Source organism: Myotis brandtii, unplaced genomic scaffold (assembly GCF_000412655.1).
Source record: "Myotis brandtii unplaced genomic scaffold, ASM41265v1 scaffold453, whole genome shotgun sequence".
NCBI lineage: Eukaryota > Metazoa > Chordata > Mammalia > Chiroptera > Vespertilionidae > Myotis > Myotis brandtii.
Genome location: NW_005367314.1, coordinates 1,021,885 through 1,037,370, shown reverse-complemented (window position 1 = coordinate 1,037,370; position 15,486 = coordinate 1,021,885).

Here is a 15,486-nt window from a genome sequence, read left to right as displayed (position 1 = left end):
TTGGGAAGACACCTTGCTTATTTGTAATTATGAAAGTAAGAAATAGATATTTAGTGAATAACTTGGAGGAGTGATGATGGCATCTGTGACTCTGAAGCCTGAGGAGTTGGATGATGTCAGTGACTAAGAGAGGACTTTACAATAACTAGTGGAGTGTCCTCTCCCCTAGCTCAGCAGAAGAATTCAGCTGCCATGGGTTGAAGGCAAGCTTGAATTATTTTCATTGGTGAAAATGGAAATTGCAGAAAGACAATCTCCAGTGGTCGGCAAACTGCGGCTCGCGAGCCACATGCGGCTCTTTGGCCCCTTGAGTGTGGCTCTTCCACAAAATACCACATGCGGTCACACACATACAGTGTGATTGAAACTTCATGGCCCATGCATAGAAGTCGGTATTTTGTGAAAGAGCCACACTCAAGGGGCCAAAGAGCCGCATGTGGCTCGCGAGCCGCAGTTTGCCGACCACTGGAGATTGTCTTTCTGCAATTTCCATTTTCACCAATGAAAATAATTCAAGCTTGCCTTCAACCCATAAGAACTTAAATTAAAAAAATAAAATAAAAAGATTTGAAAATGCACGATATTTTACAAACAGTACTTATATTTGTACTTTTATTTTTCAGATTTCCCTGAAAGAAAGAGAAATGAAGACCCGCATCTTATTCATTTGTTTTTCATTTCATGGTCAATCTAAAAAGCATACAATGTAAAAAATATTTTGCCTATGTTATTTGTGATGAAATTAATAAAACAAATTTAAAAATCTAATATCATGGTTGAGGACTGTTATTTTTCAGAGTCGTTGCCATCCTGAAAATTTTGTAGTCTCGCTGTCCCCCCTTTCCCCCCACTTCATTGCACAGCTTCTCATTCCTTTGGGATCATTAATTAAAAGAAACATTAATACTCTTCTGAGTTGTGGATTATAAACATTGAAAGTAACATTTTAGCATTATTATAATTCTGGAAAAAGAGTAAAGATTGTGGTACAGGTAGGGTATATGAAACATGGTGTGTCTTTACCACTAGAACTTTCTAAGCAATGCGAAGTACAAAGAAGATAGAGATGATTGTAAGGATAGTTATTTGCATGGGGAAGAAAACACTGATCCTGGAAGAAATTTAACAGTCTAGGATGACAATACGTTAAGAGTATAATAAATTTAACAAGTTTGTAGAATGGGGGAAGTGTAAGAGTTGGAAGATAACATTTTATTATAAAAATTAGATGTTATACTCAATATTGGGCCTATTTTCACTGGTTCTAGATGTGGTCACTGATGTCAGATCATTGTCTATGAATTTACATACTTAAAAGTAATTTATAGGCTTGTTACTTTTTATTTTTATAGTATTGGTTTTATATTGTACATGGTATTCCGCAACTTGTTTATTTTGTCCTTAATAATTATGCTTCATAGTTTTAAGTATGATGCTTGCAAAAGGTTTTGGTACCAAGTTAACACAAAAAGGCTCCTTTTGCATCTGGAGTTTTACATTCTACACTCTCCCCCATCCATACCCAACCCTGACTTGGCCTCATGTTGATTGTATCAAATACTTTCCCCATTTGTTGCCATCATCACAAAGGGGTAAGAGAGCCTGGGAGGGGTGAAATGGAGGTGGAGTGGCTTGTTCAGGATCTCAGAGGCAGACCTAGATTTTGAGTAAGATGTTTCCATATAACTGGACCTACATGGGATTTGGTCTGCGTACCCTTGCCTGGAATGTCTTGCTGTTCAGACACCAAGTGGGGACTTAAACCTTTTGGAAAAACATTCTACAATATGGGACCCTGGAGCCTAGCTTCCTCCAATTTCTGCAGGGTCAAGCAGATTCCCTAAATTTTCTGAACACTTGAGCCTAAGAGTGGTCCAGGAGCCCAATGCCCGCCCTGGTTCTGAGACAGTGGCTATTCTGTCTGGCTCTCACTGTATGTCTTTTGCTACACAGATTGGGCAACCAGAACATGTAGGCACCCAGATGTGACTGTGTGTGTGTGAGTGTGTGAACTTTTCTTCTCATTTCTCATCAGGAGGTACATGATATCCACATGATTTATCATCAGGGATTTCAAGACGGAGCATGTGGTTAAGTGTACTGATGTCTCTGCTCCAGAAATGGAATTTATTCTGCATTAACATTTTCTTAAATTCATCATTCAAACAACAAATCAAGATTTGATTGTTAATGTTTCCCAAAATAAATGTTAATACTTTTGCTTTTTTAAAGTATCCTGTGAATATAAATAATATTCATCATTTGTAGAATACATCTGAATTTGCTGGTTGAAAGAGTTACTCTTGGCAACTATTTTTCTTTTGTGCAGATTCATAGTTAAATTGCTTTACTCTATTGCTTTTCCATTTATAGATTTTTCATGTATAAAAGGTAAATTCTATTATGATGAGAGGGCACTCTTTATTAGAGATTTGGCTCTAATGAGTTACATAACTCTCAGCAAATTATCTTCCCTTTCTAGACCTCTGATTTCTTCCCCACAGATAGGCTTGAATGAGATGAATGAGATGATCTCTAAGGTCTCCTTCAGATTCTGTTATTTGCCATGATGGCAAACTATTATTCTTACACTAGAGGCCTGATGAACAAAATTCGTGCACGGGAGGGGTCCCTCAGCCTGGCCTGCACCATCTCCAATCTGGGACCCCTCTCGCAATCCGGGACTGCTGGCTCCTAACCGCTCACCTCTCTGCCTGTCTAATCACCCCTAACCACCTCTGCCTGATCGCCCCTAACCTCTCTGCCTGCCACCTGATCACCCCTAACTGCTCCCCTCCCAGCTTGATCACCCTTAACTGCTCCCCTGCCTGCCTGATCACCCCTAACTGCCTCTGCTCAGCTGACTTCTCAACAGAAACTTTGCAGGCAAGAAGGGAGTGGCAAGAAATATTCAAAGTGATGAATAGCAAGGATCTATAACCAATATGGCTCTATCCAGTAAAGCTGTCATTTAGAATTTAAGGTCAAATAAAGAGCTTCCCAGACAAAAAAAAGCTAAAGGAGTTCTCACCACCAAACCAGTATTACATCAAATATTAAAGGGTATTCTTTAAGAAGAGGAAGAAGAAGCAGAAGCAGAAGCAGAAAAAGAAGGTAAAAAATATGAACAATAAAATGGCAGTGACTACATATCTATTGACAATTGTATCTAAAAATAAAAATAAATGAACAAGGACTCTAATGAACAATATAAATGGATGAATAAAGTAGAACCAGAGGCATGGAATCATGGAACAGTATGATGAATCTCAGAGGGAAGGGGATAGGGGAAAGTGGGAAGAAATTAACCAACTCACTTATATGCATATATGCATTATGTATGGACACTGATAATAGGGTGGTGAAGGTCTAGGGGTGGAAATCTGGTGGATGGGGGCATTGGGAAAAAACACCCTCAACAATAAAGATTTAAAAAAACCGTAAAATTAAATTAAAATGTATAAAAATTAAAAATAAATGGTCTGTCTCCAAAGACTTATAGCCTCCTATACATACATTAAGAAATATACTTTCAAACAGTGTCTTGGAATTCCTTTTCAGAACTTATTATTAAGATGGGCCTCTATGAGAGACAATGGGGTAGGTTTTTGCTTAACATATTTCAGTTCTAGATCATAATTTTATTGTATTTTTAAACTTAACTTAAAAATCCCTGTACATCTGTTATATACAATAATAGCAAGAGTTCAGAGAATGTGGGGTAAGCATTTTACAGCATGTAGCAACCAATCTACTAAACTCAGGCAGTAGCACTGCTATTATGTAGAAAAAGGATCTGGGCTCCTTTCTGTTGTTTTGGCAAAACATTTGTTAAAAATTTTCTTTTCCAAGTTACTCTTGCAGGGAAACTTTGGTGGCCTCATCCACAAGTAGCTCAAGTGAAAAAAAAAATTTGGTGATTGTGAACAGTCAGTGATGCAACATGAGGTGGCATTCTTGTCACAGTGAGTGCTACAGAGCAATTCATTAGTCAAAAGATGCACCACTTCAAGAGATGTGGTTGGTCTGACTGGGAGTCTGCCTGACAGTCGAAACAGTAACTGGGCACATGGCTGGCCATATGTGGGCTTGAGAAAGTGTATTGGTACAATAGGGCAGGGGCACAAAACATCGTAGAGCAACAACCTAAGAAAAATTAGAACTAGTGTCTTGAAAGTACGTAACAGTACATTTATTAATTATCTTCATTATTTATTTTAATCTTTATAACGATCATATTTTCACTGGTGCTCCTACACATGCCTAAAACAATTATTAGATAACTAGAGGCCCTTTGCACAAAAATTCATGCACTCGGCAGTTGTGGGGGAGAGGTTCCTCAGCCTGGCCTGTGCCCTCTCACCGTCTGGGAGCCCTCAGGGGATGTCCAACTGATGGCTTAGGACCGCTCCCCTTAGGCACTTTCTTAGTTTCTATGGAAAGACAAGTATCACATGATCTCACTTATATGTGGAATCAAATGAACAAAATTAACTGATGAACAAAATATATCCAGAGACATAGAAGCATGGGACAGACAGGAAAATCTCCTAGGGAAGGCAGTGGTGGGTGGGTGGATGGGGAGAGATTAATTAAAGAATTTATATGCATATATGCATCACACATGGACATAGACAATAGTGTGGTGAAGGCCTGTGTGTGTGGGGTGGAGGGGATCAATGTGGAATAAAAATGGGACATCTGTAATACTTTAAACAATAAAGATAATTTTTTAAAAAAAGTCTTATGCATAATTGTGAATTAAGACCATTGACTAGTTTGGGTCCTGGGAAGAATCAGAAAACATCTCCAAGTAGGCAACTTGAGAAGAGGACTGCTTATGGAGGTGTGGGCAGTGTTTAGAAAAGCAAACTATCCTAGGGCTAGCAAAGGAGGTAGTCCTCCTCCTGGGCCTCAAGAAGCAGTGGGAGGGAACAGATTGGGGAACTCGGAGAAGGTAGCTGTAGGGAGAGGACTGCCTGACCAGAGCTGAAGCTTTCTGCAGACAGAGGCAGCTTTTCCATGGTGACCAGCAGGTGGTGAAGCTGGGAAATTCCTGTTCTCACCTCATTCTCCTACCAACCCAATCTGCCACCAAGGGTTCCCATTGACAGACCCCATGGAATCTAGAGGGCAAGGAATTCAGTTGATATAGTTGACAAAGGTTAGCCTCCTGTGCCATAGATTCAAGGATCACACCTTGGGAAGGGGATAAGAGAAATAAATTAGCCATCACTTTATGGAGTACTGTAAGCACAATGGGTTATAGGAAGGCACAGGGACAATGGTAGCTCATAGGCAGGCTACCCCAGATTGCAGGTTATCTGGAAGGCTTCCTAGGAGAGGTGATTTGGGTAGACTCCTTGATCAAGTGTAATTATCTGTATCTCCTTTTTTCATATTTATTTAACTCTTATTGAATCCTTCAAAGATCTACAATAAATTATGTGTCTATGAGTTTCCTTCTCCTTATTTCTCTTCCAATTTCACCTTTAAACCTTTTAAAATTCAGTAGATATCTATTTACTCTTTTTTTAAGTTGTATATTTTAGAACTAAGATATTATTGACATATAAGCTTACATTTGTTTTAGACGTATGATGTAGTGATTTGCTATTTGTCTGTATTTCAAAATTATCATCACAGTAAGTCCCATTAATAATCATCACTACAAGCATAATTTCAAAATATTTTTCTCTTGTGATGAGAACTTTTAAGAACTGCTCCTTGAGCAACTTTCAAGTATACAATACATTCTTACTACTATAGTCATTATGCTATACATCATATCTCCATGATTTAAAAAAAATTATATATGAAAATTTATAATATTTAACCCTCTTCACCCATTTTGTACACTTCCTCCACCCCCCTCTGGCAACCACCAATCTGTTCTTTGCATCCATAGGCTCATTTTCATTTCATTTCATTCTTTTTAGATTCCACATATTGAGATAACATGGTATTTATATTTGTCTGTCTGACTTATTTAACTTAGCTAATGCCCTCTAAATCCATTCATGTTTTCATAAATGGAAGGACTGTCTTCTTCTTTATGGCTAAATAATATTTCATGGTATAATATATATCACATTTTTTATCCATTCATCCATTGATGAACACTTACATTGTTTCCATCTCTGGCCATCCTATATAATAAAAACCTAATATGCAAATCGACCAAACGGAGGAATGACCAGAAGAATGACTGGTTGCTATGACATGCACTGACCACCAGGGGACAGACGCTCAACACAGGAGCTGCCCCTGGTGGTCAGTGCGCTCCCCCAGAAGCCAGGCTCATGGCTGGCGAGCACAGCGGCAGGGGCGGGAGCTTCTCCCGCCTCCGCTGCAGGCGAGTGGTAAAGAGCAAGGGGTCTCAGACTGCGAGAGCTCCAGACTGCAAGAGGGATGTCTGACTGCTGTCAGGGGATTGGGCCTACGCCAGCAGGCAAACATTCCCCGAGGAGTCCCGGACTGCGAGAGGGTGCAGGCCAGGCTGAGGGGAAACCTCCCCCCCCCACCTGAGTGCACAAATTTCACGCACTGGTCCTCTAGTTTTAAATAATACTACAATGAACATGGGGGTGCAGATGTCTTTTTGAGTTAGTGTTTTCATTTTCATCACATACACTGAAGTGGAATTGCTAGATCATATTGTAGCTCTATTTTTAATTTCTTGGGGCACCTCCATATTGTTTTCCAAATTGGCTCTACCAATTTACATTTCTACCAACAGTGCACATGGTTGCCTATTCTCTGCATCCTTGCTAGCCCTCGTTATTTCTTGTCTTTTTGACCATAGGTATTCTAACAGGTGTGAAGTGATATTTCATTGTACTTTTTATTTGCATTTCCCTTTTGATTAGTGATGTTGAGCACCTTTTCATGTACCCTTTGGTCATTTGTATGCCTTCTTTGGAATTATTTTTATTCATATCCATTGCCCATATTTAAAATGAATTGTGATTTTGTTTTTATTTATTTTTTCTATTGTGTCCTATGACTTCTTCATATATTTTGGATTTTAACTCCTTATCAGATATATGTTTTGCAAATATTTTCTACCATTCTGCATGTTGCCTTTTTATTTTTTCCTTTGCTATGCAGAAGTTTTTTTTTTTTTTAAATTATGTTTTTATTATTTTTAGAGTGAGTAAGGGAAAGGAAGAGAGAGATGGAAAGATAGATGAGAGAGAAGCATCGACCAACTGCCACCTGCATGCCCTCTACTGAGGATTGAGCATGCAACCTGGGCATGTGCCCTGATCAGGAATGGAAACATGACCTCTTGGTGCATGGGTCGACACTCAACCACTGAGCCACATTGGCCGGGCGGTGCAGAAGCTTTTTAGTTTAATGTACTCCCACTTGTTTATTTTTGCTTTTCTTACCTTTGCCTTTGGTGTATAATTAAAAAAACAAAACTTGACATGCCATGACCCATGTCAAGGGGCTTACCTCTTATGTTTCATCTAGTAGGGTTTTTTTCTTAGTATGTTTGTAATTATTTTTTAAATATGTTTTTATTAATTTCAGAGGGAAGGGAGAGGAAGAGAGAGATAGAAATATCAATGATGAGAGGGATTCATCAATTGCTGCCTCTTGCACACCCACAATGGGGACCAAGCCTGCAACCCAAGCATGGACCCTGACTGGGAATCGAAACATGACCTCCTGGTCCTTGAGTTGACTGGGTCGACACTCAACCACTGAGCCACATTGGCCGGGCGGTGCAGAAGCTTTTTAGTTTAATGTACTCCCACTTGTTTATTTTTGCTTTTCTTACCTTTGCCTTTGGTGTATAATTAAAAAAACAAAACTTGACATGCCATGACCCATGTCAAGGGGCTTACCTCTTATGTTTCATCTAGTAGGGTTTTTTTCTTAGTATGTTTGTAATTATTTTTTAAATATGTTTTTATTAATTTCAGAGAGGAAGGGAGAGGGAGAAATAGAAACATCAGTGACGAGAGAAAATCATCAATCGTCTGCCTCCTGCACGTGCCCTACTGGGAATTGAGCCCGAAATCCAGGCATACGCCCTGATGGGAATCGAAACATGACCTCCTGGTCCTTGAGTTGACGCTCAACCACTGACCCACACAGGCCAGACTTCATCTAGTAGTTTTATGGTTTCAGGTCTTACATTCAGGTCTTTGACCCATTTTGAGTTAATTTTTGTGTGCATATAAGGTAGTGATCTGATTTCATTTTTTTGCATGTGTATGTCCAGGTTTCCTAACACCATTTATTGAAAGGGACTGTCCTTTTCCCATTGTATATTGTTGGTCCCTTTGTCATAAAATAATTGACCATAAATGTGTGGGTTTATTTCTGGGTTCTCTATTCTGCTCCCTTGATCCATGTGTCTGTTGTTATGCCAATACCATCCTGTTTTATTACTGTAGCTTTATTATACAATTTTGAAATCAGGGAGAGTGATGTCTCCAGTTTTGTTTTTTCCCCCTCAATATTACTTTGGCTACTTGATGTTTTTGTGGTTCCATGCAAGTTTTACAACTTATTTTCTATTTATGTGAAAAATGCTGTTGGAATTTTGATACAGATTGCATAGAATGTGCAGACTGCTTTGGGTAGTATGGACATTTTAATAATATTTATGCTTCCAATTCATAAACATAGAATATCTTTGAATTTATTTGTATTTTCTTCAATTAATTTCATCATTGGCTTATACTTTTCAAAGTACATGTCTTTTACTTGCTTGGTTAAATTTATTTCTAGGTATTTTATTTATTTTTAATTTTTAAAAATATATTTTTATTGATTTCAGAGAGGAAGGGAAAAAGAGAGGGAGAGAGAGATGGAAACATCAATGATGAGAGAGAATCTTTGATTGGCTGCCTCCAGCATGTTCCCTACTGGGGATCAAACCCACAACCCAGGCATATACTCTTGACCAGAATCCATCACGGGACCCTTCAGTCTTCAGGCTGACTATCCACTGAGCCAAACTGGCTAGGGTGGCATTTTATTTTTTTATGTAATTGTAATAGGATTGTTTTCTTAATTTCTCTTTCTGATAGTTCTTTATTAGTGTATAGAAGAACAAGATATTTTTTGTATACAAATTCATGTACATTGAATTTTATTGAATTTACTTACTTTATTAATTCTTAATTATACGTTATTAGGTTGCTTAACATGGATATCAGCAAATTCTATTTCACAAATTGCTGGACAAATCTGTGGACTATTTTTGTTCTTCTGTATTTGGAATGACCATTATGATCTTAATTTTCTGACTAATTTTTTTGGTAACATTTTAGTGGTTTGGGAATTGCTTAATCAGGAGCTGAAGTAAAGAATTTCTATGTATGTAATATTTACTTTCTATGAGTACTGAAAGAACTGGGGTGAAAAGGAGAACCCTATCTGCATAGGACATATTTATGCATGTAGTTATTATGCATGTAGGTAAATTTTAATACTATCATGAACCATCATGAATATAAATGTTTGGGCACATCTCTAAATCTTGTGTTTGGTTAAGCTACAAAGTGTGGATTACCATATCAAATGGTATGAACATTTTTATAGTTTTGGATCCATATCACCACATTGCCTTCAGAAAAGTTGTACACTATTATACACCAATGTCACATGCTTTGTGTTTGCTTTCTGTTTCCTGTTAGTTGGCTGATAGGTGAGCTTAGCTTTATTAATGGCCTTTTACCCTGACAAATAGCAATTGGTTCCAGTTTTCACCTTCTTTATATCTTCCTAGAAGTAGCCTTATTGTGCTGGCTTAGAAATATGAACCTCCTGTAGTACCTTCTCCTCAGATTCTGAGTCCCAGCTTCTCCAAGGATTCACTGTACTATCCTTTTATTAGTTTATGCTTGGAGTTTACTTTGATATGGTCTTATTATCTCACATTTTTTTCTTTGTTTGTAGCCCATTTTCTATTGGCTTCTAGTTTTATAGATTTGTGAGATCTAAATAATCTAGTTTGTTATGCTGGAAACAGAAACCTCCAATACTATTATTTCTTTTCATCTCTGTTGTAACTTTGGTTGTGTGTTCTCTTTTCAATTAAAATTTCTTGTGCTTTCTCTCTTTTTTTCTTGATCAATTGAGCCAGAGGTTTGAAAATTTTATTAATATTTTTAAAGAACCATATTTTGTGTGTAATGAATTTCTGTTTTATCTTTTCTATTTCACCAACTTCTGCTCTTATCTACATATTTTATTTTTCACATTTATTACTCCTCCTCCTGCCTTCTAAATTTCCTTCTAAAGCCCCAAGATAGAATTTAATAGGAATTAGTTGACAGAAAAGAAATGCAATTTTCATACCCCTAGTCCTAGCTTTATAAAAAGCAGAAAAGAAGAATGCATTTGGACATGAGAGACAATCACTTAAGAACCAACTAATATCATAAAAAAATAATATTTTTTGGAATCTGACTTTTATTTTTAGGGAAGAAAAATACAAAATTTACTTATTTTAAAGAAATCTTTCCTCTCCTCCTCTGTCTTCTTTTCTTATGGCTGTAAGCACAGGTAAATAATGGTTAAAATAGAAGAACTGGGAAAGTTATGCTCTTTAAGCCTTTCTCATTTGCATCCTTGAAACACGGTATTTGCTGTAAGATATAATGAACTGCTCTTTATTACACCATGGTAATGCTAAGAGACAAGTGCTTAAATACGATGTGGGTTTGTATCCTGGCTTACTTTCTAACTTCTTCAAGCATCAATTTTCTTATTTGCTGTGAGGGCTAAAATGAAATAATTCTGTAAAAGTCAGTTCTGAGCACATGGTAAGTGCTCAACGAATTCTAGCTTTTTATTTCAATCACACAAATCCTACCTCTATGGAAGATATTTTTTTCTCATATAAAAACCTGCAGAAATATCTATCATCTATCAATTCCCTGAAGTAAAATAACTTAATGTTCAAAAGCTTCTATGGCCATGCAGTGACATTACAGAAAAAACAAAAAACAAAAAACACCATACACACAAATATTTGGATAAATACCAAGAAAGTGACAGGTGTTTGAAATATTGACTGGCTGACAAAAGCAATTTGAGTTGCTTAATGGTGCACTAAGGCAATGCAAACAAGTCCCTTTATATAAGTAATATATTTGCCTTTAAGTTCTTTCTTAGGTATATAAGAAGTGGAGAAAAGAGGTATTTTTTATATCATAACTGTAGGTTATACTCACCTTGAGGGATTTTTGATTCCTAAAAATCAACGAAAAAATGTTTACTGTATTTCCTTTTTGTTTTATGTGAATGTCATTGCTTATATATTTCTTTCCTTATAAGCTATGTACCACTTGAAATGTTTTAGACATTTAAACAATTGTCTGCATGGAGGCACAGCCATTCTCCTGGAGCCTTGGGTCCTGTCAAAACTGGGTAGCTTTCTTTGCACAAGCCTATGTACGAAGTGGCAATCAAAGAGTATGCTATCCAAGTCTGTGTTCATATACACTGTGTTCTTCAAACACTGCATTTGCTGCAAGATATAATGAATTGCTATTTCACTACAGCATGGTGAATCCTAAGAGGCAGGTGTTTAAATCAGATGTAGGTTTGTATCTTGGCTTATTTTCCAACTATGTCTGTGGCCTTGGGTAAGTTATCTAACTTCTCTCAGGGTCAATTTCCTTATCTGCCCTGAGGGCTAAAATGAAATAATTCTGTGAAAGTCAGTTGTGGGCACATGATAAGTACTCAACAAATTCTAGCTTTTTATTCTAATCACACAAATCCCACCTCTATGGAAGGTATTTTTTTCTCATACAAAACATTATAGAAATGTCTATCATATGTTAATTTCCTGAAGTCCAAAGGTGGAAGAACTTAATGTTCAAAAGCTTCCATGACTATGCAGCGACATTACATGAAAAAAAAAAAAACCACAAAAAAAAAACACCATACACACAAATATTTGGATAAACACCAAGAAAGCGACAGGTGTTTGAAATATTGGCTGGCTGACAAAGTAATCTGAGTTGCTTAATGGTGCAATAGGGCAATGCAAACCAGTTTTTTTAGGTATGTAATATCCTTAGCTTTAAGTTCTTCCTTAAGTATCTAATAATTGGGGAAATAAGATATTTTTATATAAAAACTGGATAAAAGGGTTCCAAAATGGTGGCAGAGTACGTGGAAGCTACCTTGACACTCCCCCAAGACCAAACTGAAATTACAAGTAAAATACAGTAAAACCATCCTGATTACTGTACTAGCTGGAGAGAACCTGGATAACCAAGGATGGAAAGTGGAGACCATATACAGACTGGTAGGAAGTGTGGAAGCAAGAGAGAACTGGTCAGCTGGGCCTCAGACAGCAGCTGAAGATCCAGAGGAATATCTCAGCTGTGTGGGGCTTCTACTGAGAACTTTGGGGTCTAAACCCCAAGCTGGGCTTTCCATCCCAGAGCCTCAGAACTGAGAAAGGTACCCACATAACATCTCCTGTGAAAAGCAGCAGGGTTGTTGTCTGCCAGGTAGAGAAGCCTGGACATGCAGGCATCCTCTTAAAGGCCAATACACAAAATTTCGTGTGTAGCGCTCACCTTGGGGTCTGGCAGAGGGAGGGCAGTTTGGACTGGAGCTGTATGAGGAGAATCAGGGTTGGTGTCTCTTGGGTTAGAGCTCAGAAGGCAGAGAACCCAGTTTCCTGTGTGAGTCATGCCCTCATACTGCAGAGGAAATTTTTCTCAGTCAGACCATTACCATGCAGGCAGCTTTTGTCTGTCGGGGTTGGGAGAAGCAATTGCTTCACCTTGTGGAGTCTGTAGCTTGCTGTTTTCCATAGCCTGAGGCTAATTAAGACTGAGAATAACAATCAGCCTGCAGGCAGAGGCGAATACCTAGAGGCGGATCCCTGATCTGCTTCTGGGCTTGGGGGTAAGGAAAAGCAGACTATGTCCACATCTTGGCTCTTTCCAAAAGCACAGCATAGGGACCCACAAGCTGTGAATAGCTGATAGCTCCATACAGGACTCAGGGCCAGTCACAAACAGTGTCTGACATTGTCCTACACCAGAAAGTGGGAGTCATAGCAGATTTATCTAATACATAGACACATACCCAACAGGCAACAAAATTGGGAGACAAAAATAAACAACCACACAACAACAAACAAAAAATCAACAACAAGCCCCACATGAAAGAACAAGAGAATTCTCCAGAAGAGCTAAATGGGATGGAGATCAGACATTTACCACATAGATAGTTCAGAATAATGATGACAGGGATGCTCATCAGCATGAGAAAAAATAGAAATTATGAAAAATGACAGAAATGAATGACATAGCACTAAAAAAGATCATATTGGAAGGAATACACAGTAGATTAGGGGAAGCTGAGGATCAGATCAGTGAATAAGAAGACAGTGTAGAAAAGATCACTCAACCAGAGAACCAAAAAGAAAAAACAATTAGAAAACAGGAAGACAGCTTAAGGGAGCCATGTGATAACATGAAAAGTAACAATATTTGTATCATAGAAGTACCAGAAGATGAAGAAAGTGAGCAAGGATTAGAGAACCTGTTAGAATAAATAATAGCAGAAAATATTCTTAACCTGGTAAAGGAAAAAGTCACACAAGTTCAGAAGGCACAGATAGTCCCAAGCAAGAAGCACCCCAATAAGCCAATGCCTATTTGGCATCATAATCAAAATGCCAAAAATTAAAGACAAAAAAAGAATCTTAAAAGCAACAAGAGAAAAACAACTTGTTTCCTGCAAAGGACATCCCATAATGCTGTCAGCTGATTTTCCATCAGAAACTCTACAGGCCAGAAGGGAATGGCATGAAGTATTCAAGGTAATGAAAAGCAAGGATCTGAGACCAAGATTACTATATTGATCAAGGCTATCATTCAAAATAGATGGTGAAATAAAGACTTTCCTTGACAAAAAGAGGCGAAATGAGTTTATCACCACCAATCCAGCCTTGCAAGAAATGCTAAAGGGACTGCCGTAATAAGAAAAATAAATATATAGAGAGAAACATAGCTATAAGGAATGGCAAGAAATAAGTATCTATCAATAATAACCTTAAACAGAATGGACTAAATTCTCCAATCAAAAGACATAGAGCAGCTCAATGGATATGAAAATATGACCCAAATAATATGTTGTTTATAAGAGACCCACCTTAGAAGAAAGACTCACACCAGATGACAGTAAAGGGATAGAAAAAAATGTCCATGAAAAAAAAAGTTGGGGAAGCAATACTCATATCTGACAAAATAGACTACAAAATGAGGGCCATCACAAGAGACAATAAAAGTCACTACAGAATACTAGTGATCAATCCAACAAGAGAATATAACCCTGGTAGACATATATGCATCCAATATAGGAGCAGGTAAGTATATAATAAAACTTCTGGAAGACTTTAAGGAAGAGATGGATAGCAATACAGTCATGGTAGGAGAATTTAACACCCACTGACTTCACTGGAGAGATCTTCCAGGTAAAAACCAACAAAGAAACAGTGACTCTAAATGACACACTTGATCAGATGGATTTAATTGACATTTGCAGAACACTTTATCCAAAAGCTATAGAATATCCATTGTTTTCAAATGCACAAGGGTCATTCTCAAAGATAGACCACATGCTAGGACAAAAAATAAGTTTCTAAAAGTTCAAGAAGCTTAAAATTATATCAACTGTTTCCTCAGATCACAATGGCATGAAATTAGACATCAACTACAGTAAGGAACACTCAAAATTATTCAAACACATGGCAGCTAAAAAACATATTATTAAACAATGATTACCAATGAGATCAAGAAAGAAATCAGAAACTTCCTGAAAACAAATGAAATGAACACACAACAACCCCAAATCTATGGGACAAAGAAAAGCAGTCCTGAGAGGGAAGTTCATAGCATTACAGGCCTACCTCAAGAAAAAAGAAAAATTAACAATAAACTATTTAACTTTACAACTTAAAGAATTAGAAAGAGAATAACAAAGAAAGCCCAGAGTAAATAGAAGGAAGGAAATAATAAAGATCAGAAATAAATAGAAACTAAGAAAATAATACAAAAGTTAATTGAAACCAAGAGCTGGTTCTTTGAAAAATTAAATAAGATTGATGAACCTTTAGCCAGACTCATCAAGAAACAAAGATAGAGAACCCAAATGAACAAAATAAAAAATGAAAGAGATTTAGTAACAACTGACACCACAGAAATACAATGAATTGTAAGAAAATACTATGAACAATTATATGCCAACAAACTGGACAACCTGGATGAAATGGACAAATTCCTTAAAAAATACAACCTTCCAAAATGGAATCAGGAAGAATCAGAAAACCTGACTAGGCCAATAACAACTGATGAAATTGAAACAGTAATAATAATAATAAAAAATCCCAGCAAACAAATGCCCTGGTCTGGATGGCTTCACAGGGAAGTTTTACCAAGAATTCAAAGAACAAATAATACCTATCCTCCTCAAACTGTTCCCCAAAAT